Below are 7,498 nucleotides of genomic sequence, written 5' to 3'. Positions count from 1 at the left end.
AGCTTAACTGTAACCCTTAACACCTAACCCTTAGCAACCCTACCTGTAGGATTTTGTTAAACACACAAAGTAAACCAGTTTGGATGTAGTAAATGTTTAAATTGCCTAAATACTTTCAGGTTAATGACTATCACACATGAAGCCACATCTCCTCAGGATTAACCTGCAGGCTTTTGCAAATGAAAGAGAGCTGAAAACAGTAAGTGACCAGTCCACCATGTGTAGTTTCCTAGCTGATCCAATAAAGTTCCTTCTGACCCAGGAATGGGATATGAACGTTGCATTTTCCCATGAGGCCACTGCAGGTCATGTGGTGCTCCCCCTGACACCTCCACACTTTGGGGTGGGAGAGAACAAGTGTCTCTTTCCTTCAGAGTCATTATCATCCGTTGATCATATTTTCCCTAAGGTACAAGCTTGGCAAGGTCACCAAAGAAATAGCTGAAAAATAAAAAATTATGAATTTGAGGTGTGTCAGGAAACAATGGCCAAATGTTAATAAATCAACAATTTCAGATATAACAAAAGCCAAGACAAACAAAACAGAAACAAAAATGCCTTCCAAGTTCCAAAAGCAATGAAATACTGAAAACAAGCAAACCAGATCAGAAATGCCTTTGAGATCTGAAAAGCAAGCAAACAAACTCCAAATGTCTAGACTAAAATGCTTTCAAAGACAACACACCAGATACTTGAAACCAAATACTCTGAAAGCAGACCAAAACATTATTTATCTGGGTAGGGTCCTTGTTAAGCAGCTCAGAATAAACAAACTGACAGCTCACCAAACCCAGAGAAGTCTGAACCCCCAAAAGAACTCATCATCAACACTCCATCTGAGGAAACAACATCAGATGGTCTAGACTCAGCGGGATCCATTTCTGGCTTCCACGCTGGTGATTCTGCCTGTGAATAGTGGACGATCCTGTGAGTTGTGGCATCATAATTGTAGACACAGAAGCCACATTTCTATTGTAACAGGCCCCCAGACCTTAACACAACTGACACCGTGATGAAGTACCATTCAGGCCATAAAACTTAGCACATAGCACCCACCACCTGCTAAAACAAAAAACAAAGGCCTGCCTAATCCATCAACATCCATAGTTGTAGGGAAGTCTCTCAGTGTACCAACCTTGCTTTTTTGGCTTTGTAGTTCTGCTTTTGGCTAACTGTTCTTGTTAACTGAAGTATGTCAGCCCGGAACATGATGTTCATGCTTAAAAGCTCATCTTGAGAAAGGCTCGGGGCTACACAGGGGTCCTGAACACCCAGTGTAGTCGCCATCTGGCTAATAAAGAATTTCTATTGGCAGCTTAAACCCACGTCTGAGCAATCTTCTCTGGTGGCTACCCCCACCCACCCCCAGCACTCATCTTAAAGGAGGTAAGAGCTGGTTTATTCTGGAGCCATTCTGAGTGACCATGGCTGGGGAACACGGATTCCATGTTCCCACATTCACTTGTCTAAGAGAGGGGCTCCCTCTTTTTCCTGGAAAGGCACTGAACCAAAAAGTCAGAAACCTAATTTGTAGTTGTTGCATACAATGACCACAAGGTGGCACAACCGCCCCCAACATGAGAAGGAGGCTAATGAAGCAAGGCAAGTCCTGTTGTTTCCTTAACACTCTCTCTCCCTCTCTCCCTCTCTCCTCTCTCTCTGTTTGTCTCTCTCCCCGTCTCCCTCCCTCTCTTTCTCTCTTCTTTCTTTCTTTCTCTCTTTCCTTCTGTCTGTCTGTCTCCTTTTTTTTGGTTCCCTAATTTTTCTTTACTTTTTGTAATTTTTAGGCAACCCCTCTACTGGAGCAACACCTTGTCTCAAGGGGGAAAAATATAAAAATAGCAAATTTTAAACACCACACTAGAGGCCTGGTATGGAGGCCAGTCACTGACCTTGAAGGAAAATGATGTTCCTCCACTAAGGTTGGTTGGTTTTCATCCTGGGAGAAGCTGCCACAAACTGTTAATCTGTAATTGGTTTTATCTGGATTTTACAGAAACCTGATCAAAGTATGTAAGTCCAATAATGATTTCTACAAAAATGTAGAATTTCACTTGAAATTCATCATACAGTACCAGAATTTCTTAAAAGCAACTAGTATCACATTTTTGTTTTGCATAAAATATACATTAATATCAGCTGCCACATATTGGCCCAAACCATCTCTACAGGAAGAGACGGCCCAATACAGACAGGAAGAAAGCCAGCTGTGGACAGCTACAAACCGAGGTTTTCCGGTTAACCCGGAGGAGAGCGTTTCTTAGACAAGCCCCTCAGCACGGGGCGCTTTGGCTTCCGCTGTCTAACACTACTCACACTACGGCGAGCTGTGGTTCTGACCTGTCACAGGCAGACAGGAACTTTGGGGTGCTTAAGTCAGACATTTGAGAAGACAAAAATCTTTGAGGACATGCTGGCACACGGAAAATGCAGCTCTCAAGTTTAAATAGCCTCAGACTTGGAAGATCCCCAAGCTGTAAAATTTTAACGGAGCCCTCTCCAGGAGGCCAGCTCAGTGCACGCACACACACACACACACACACACACACACACAAATATGCACCGTAACATGTGGCCTAAAATGCCTTTAATATACCTCACAGTGTATTACAGAAGGCCTTGTTTCTCTGGAGGGTGCAACTTAGGACTCTGAATCAAAAGATGTTTTCCACATAGACTGAGGGAGCTTCAAAGAGATTTCACACCATCTGAGAGACTTCTCTCAATGTGGGGTTTTACACACGATCCCATGAAGATCTTCAGATTTCCATCAGTAAGGGAGTGGTTGTGCACACTGTTTACACAAAAACTCAACACGTGTGTAGCTGAAGGCTTTGTCTGAAATCTTCAGTCTCTCTTCCAGGGCAGTATCACTGCCCCACTCACTACCACTAAGACCAGTCATTAATCTCTGCCTTCAGCACAGATTCAAGGGGAACAATAATTTACTGGGGTTCCAATAACATTTGCCTAAGAGAACGATACCCAGTTAGGTTCCTTTTAAATACAGGCTTATACATATTCCTGATCATGTAAGAAACCAGAGGACTCTGTAAAGCATCCACATGTCACAGGGTTGGATCTGTTATTTTTAGGCAGCAGCAAAGGGATTCCGATATGGGTGGGGTCCCCGGAGACCCTGGGTCCATTACAGAACTAACGCTGACATTTGAGCCAGAAGAAGGGTGGTAAAATTTCACTTGAAATTCATCAACAAAATTCAGAACAAAGGCTAGCTTCCTCAATCCTGCCATGAGTCAACCTCCCTGCCTACGACAGACGTCAACTCCAGAACCCCAGTCCCGTTACTCCAAAGGTGGGTCAGGAGAAAAGTTCCCAATCCCTTCTAAGCCACGATCAAACCTCAGAAAGCAGTGAGAGGACTCACACAACAGGCCTGAGGAGGCTTTGACCCAAGGCACTGTGATAATGGGGGGCAGAGAGTATGGGCTCCCCCCCCCCCAACCCCATAGAGGCTCCACTGATAGGAAGAGAACCTGAAAGACACGGAGGACCCAGGAGGCAATAGCCCTGTGGACACACATCTGGGAACAAACTGCTAAAAAAGCAAGTATTTTGCTTTCTCAAGATCAAATCAAACTTCTTAAAATATAAGCAAAAACCCCCTGGGTATCCTGGACATGAGATGTGACGTCTACGAGTGTGGTGTATTTAGCTGAGTTATCAAGGATGCTTACTGAGAGACCAGCATAAACACTGAGGCAGCTATGGAGGAGAAGAGAGCTTGAGGCCACAGGAGGACGGAAAGGGGACCAAGTGTGACACGGGTCTCTATTGCAGAACGGTGGCATGTTTGTGGCCCTGAATGAGGAAGCATCGCCCTCCATTCTAGCTACCGATACTGCAGCCCACACTCTCCTTCTCTTTTTTGAGTGAAATTCTTCAAAGAACTGCCGGATGTCCTCTCTCTTAGCAGCCATGCCTTCACCAGCAAGTCTCTTCAGATAGTCTTCAGGTTCAGTCTTCAAGTCATTGTGTTCCCAAATGAGCTGCACTTGATGGAGTCTGTCCAAGCTGCTCAGGGTGTCATTTAAAGGGTCCCTTCTATCATTGCCTGATCGCTCTGGCCTTTGTTCTCAAACGCCAAACTGTGTCTTACTCGTCTGTCAGAAACAGGACATCTCACTCTCCACACATTTTCTCAGTCCGGGCAGGTGCAAGAGCTGCTGCGGCAGCGGAGGGACCAGTAGGTGGCAGCATGTTTCTTTACAAACTGCTTAGCCTGCGAGCTTGCGGCGCCTGAAGGTTCGTTCAGTTTTCGTGTTTTCAGGCTTAACCACTGTCTAGAGGCCAGACTCAGAACTAGAGCTGGTGCAGGGCTCGCTGTTCTGCCCAGCTTTACCTTCCTTGCCTGCATTTCTTCCGTATTCTGGAACATCCTCTTTGAGGGTGTTATCTTGGTGACTCCATTTTCAAGCTTGATAAGCCCTTGATCGCCCATCCTGTCAACCTTGAGCAGCAGCCCCATCATCTTCAGCAGATATGAGTGTGACTGCCAAGTGGCCAGCGTAAGCCCGAAAGACAGAAGAGCATTTCACACGAGCCTGGCACACCATCTCTTGGAAATCCTCACTCTCAGGGGAAATGGTGCTGAGCTACCTGCCGTGGAACGGTCTTCACAGACCACACGCTGAATGATCTCATCTAGAACCTCATCTCAAGACTAGGATAAGGTCTCTTAGAAATGCAGGATAACCCCAAAAAAGTAGTCATTGTACTTACTGCAAGAATTTAACTTTGATTTGGGGAAAAATTATTTGCACTGCAAATTTAACTTGCTGTTTCTGCAATCACAATGAAAATTTATTTTTGTGTATAGTTCAAGTAGTTCATGACTTCCACGGCATCCATTAACTACAAGCTAGACATCCTGCTGGTTTGTCCCCCTCCAGCATGCAGGCACCACAGGCATATGGTGCTTGTCTCTTCACTGAGCTCAATGATACCATTGGATTGTCGCTGGATAGCACGACAGAGCGACCATCATCCGATGACTGGAAGAAGAAGGGATTAATGTGGCCTTATGGTCTAAGAGGCTTCAGTCCAATGTGATGGGGAAAGCATGGCAGAAGAAGCTGTTTCCATCTGGGTGGATCAGGAATCAACTTCTTTCTTCTTTTTCTTAGCGCCCTAATTTTTCTTTACAATGTATACTTTCTGTAATTTTTAGGCAAGCCCTCTACAGAGTGACCCCCTACACCCCCAAAAAAGATAATAATAATAATGGCAAAATTTAAACACCACACTAGAGGTCTGATATGAAGGAAAGTCACTGACCTTGAAGGAAAATGATATTCCTCCATTATGATTGGTTGGTTTTCATCTTGGGACAGGCTGCTACAAGTTGTTAATTTTAAATAACACCAAGAAAATGGCTTAATATATCATCTTTACTGTAATTAAATGCTTTTCAAAAACAGAATATACTGTTTCAGGATCTGTAAACTGGGAAGGTCATAACTGTCATGACTTCCGGAATGTCCTTGATGCTGATACCTGGATATACACTATTCTTGTCCGTCAAACAATTAGGATCTACACTAGTGCTAGTAAGAAAATCCCTAGCTTGTGTAGCTAACAGGGTTCCAGGGAGTGGTAGGTTAGGTTGACCAGGATTTCATACTAAGTCATGGCTTAGAGACTCCATAAATACGTTTAGTTCAATTTAGTTGTTTTTTTGTTTTTGTTTTCTTGAGACAGGGTCTCACTGTATAGACCAGGCTGCCTTGTAAGACCCACCCTACTCCCTTGTGCTGGGATTAAAGGCATGCAGTATAACACCTGGCATGCATCTGATTTTTTTTTTTTTTACCGATTGTCAACTTGATACACAATTATATTTTTATTGTTATTTTAATTTTATAATTTAATTTAATTTTACATATCAGCCACAGATTCCCCTCTCCTCCCTTCTCCTACCCCACCCCGTGCTCCCCCCAATTCACCCCCCATTCCTATCTCTTCCAGGGCAAGGACTTCCCTAGGGATTCAGCTCAGCTTGGTAGATTCAGTCGAGGCAGGTCCAGTCCCCTGCTGCCTTCACTCAGGTTGAGCAAAGTGTCCCTGTATAGGCCCCAGGCTACAAAAAGCCAGCTCATGCACTAAGGCAGGTCCTAAACATAGACACTATCTAAGAATAAAAGGCTGGGAAAAGCATTTGATTTTAAGTTCAAGAAAGTTCTCTAACCGAAAACAAATTAAAACACATTCGAAATCAGTGATTTTTGTACAGACCTACAAACATATTTTTAGACATACCGACATACTTTAAAATAAAGGGAATAAAGTTTATTTCAGAGGTAGTATTGAACAAAATTAAAGCTGCATGCATTCATAGCATAACTCAACATCCTCAATGATGGTGACAGAATATGACAGATGCGCTTGACTTCCTGTGCTCTGACAAGTCACCACATCTAAACTCTTGTAAAGAATTGATAAGGTGCTGTGTGACAAGATGTTTCCAGGGGAGATGCAACACACACATCTACTTACCCCAGATACGGAGCCTACTACGGGCCAGAGTAAATACCAGCAAAGTTCAGAGTGGTGAACCATGAGTTCTATTGGAGTGACTCATGAAGTGGCTGTCCTCTCTTATACAGGACTGATCCTGACAGGGCCAGTTTTTGTTGTTTTTAATTTTTTTCCAAGGGCCAGTTTGTTAAGACCTCTGCCCAATAATACCACACCATCCTATGTTGACAACTGTATGGCTTCAATCAGACCCTCAGGAAGTACATCCAGTCTGGTAGCCAATCAGGTTCCTACTCGGCCACAAGCAGAAACTGTTCTTGCTGTTTTCATTCAGACAGACCCCTGACACAGCAGACAGACAGACCCTGACACAGCAACCACTGTTGCTGACCAGATGTCATGAGCCAATCATAAAATGATTCCTGTACCAGTAAGAGTCTATACCCAATCACTTCAAAGTCCACTTAACCACACCTGGAATTCCCCTAATCCTGCATAAAAGGAGCCCACGAGCGTCTCTCTGATCACCGTTTGCCACTTTGTCAGATGGTTTGACCCCAGCATACTGGAATTTTTTATTAAACACTCCTGTTGATGGCATATGTGACTGGTCTCTTATGGGACTTCTCACAGGCCCTAACAACTCACAGGTATATGGATGAGGGGTCACTTATAGAAGCAGGAATGACTCAAAGACAGTTACATCACCAGAGCCTGCTCCAGCACAAGTGACAGCCCACAAAAGCTGGGAGCCCGGAGTGCACTACACAGCCTGCAGACTGCTCAGTAAGTTGTAGAGTGTTCTTTCTAACGACTCTTCCAGGCAGCTCCGCTGGCTTCTGCTTCTTCAGGGCGACTGGTCTAGTCCAAGTCTTTGCAGCTTGGCTTACCCGAGAGTGACTCTTAGCAGCTTTATTGCTTATTCTGGGAGGGGGGAGGCTAGCAAATCTGGTCAGTTTCAGGGATTTCCTGAAGCTATTTTGAGTGGTTTACTTTCCTG

General features: G+C 44.3%; 1 pseudogene; it reads right to left on the bottom strand.

Annotated features, from left to right (window-relative positions):
- Window positions 1–2,238: 2,238 nt before the first annotated feature.
- On the bottom strand, window positions 2,239–6,285 carry LOC102924094 (putative E3 ubiquitin-protein ligase UBR7 pseudogene; annotated as a pseudogene).
- Window positions 6,286–7,498: the final 1,213 nt, after the last annotated feature.

This window comes from Peromyscus maniculatus, chromosome 2 (assembly GCF_049852395.1).
Source record: "Peromyscus maniculatus bairdii isolate BWxNUB_F1_BW_parent chromosome 2, HU_Pman_BW_mat_3.1, whole genome shotgun sequence".
In the NCBI taxonomy this organism is placed as follows: domain Eukaryota; kingdom Metazoa; phylum Chordata; class Mammalia; order Rodentia; family Cricetidae; genus Peromyscus; species Peromyscus maniculatus.
This window is presented reverse-complemented; position numbering and strand designations above follow the sequence as displayed.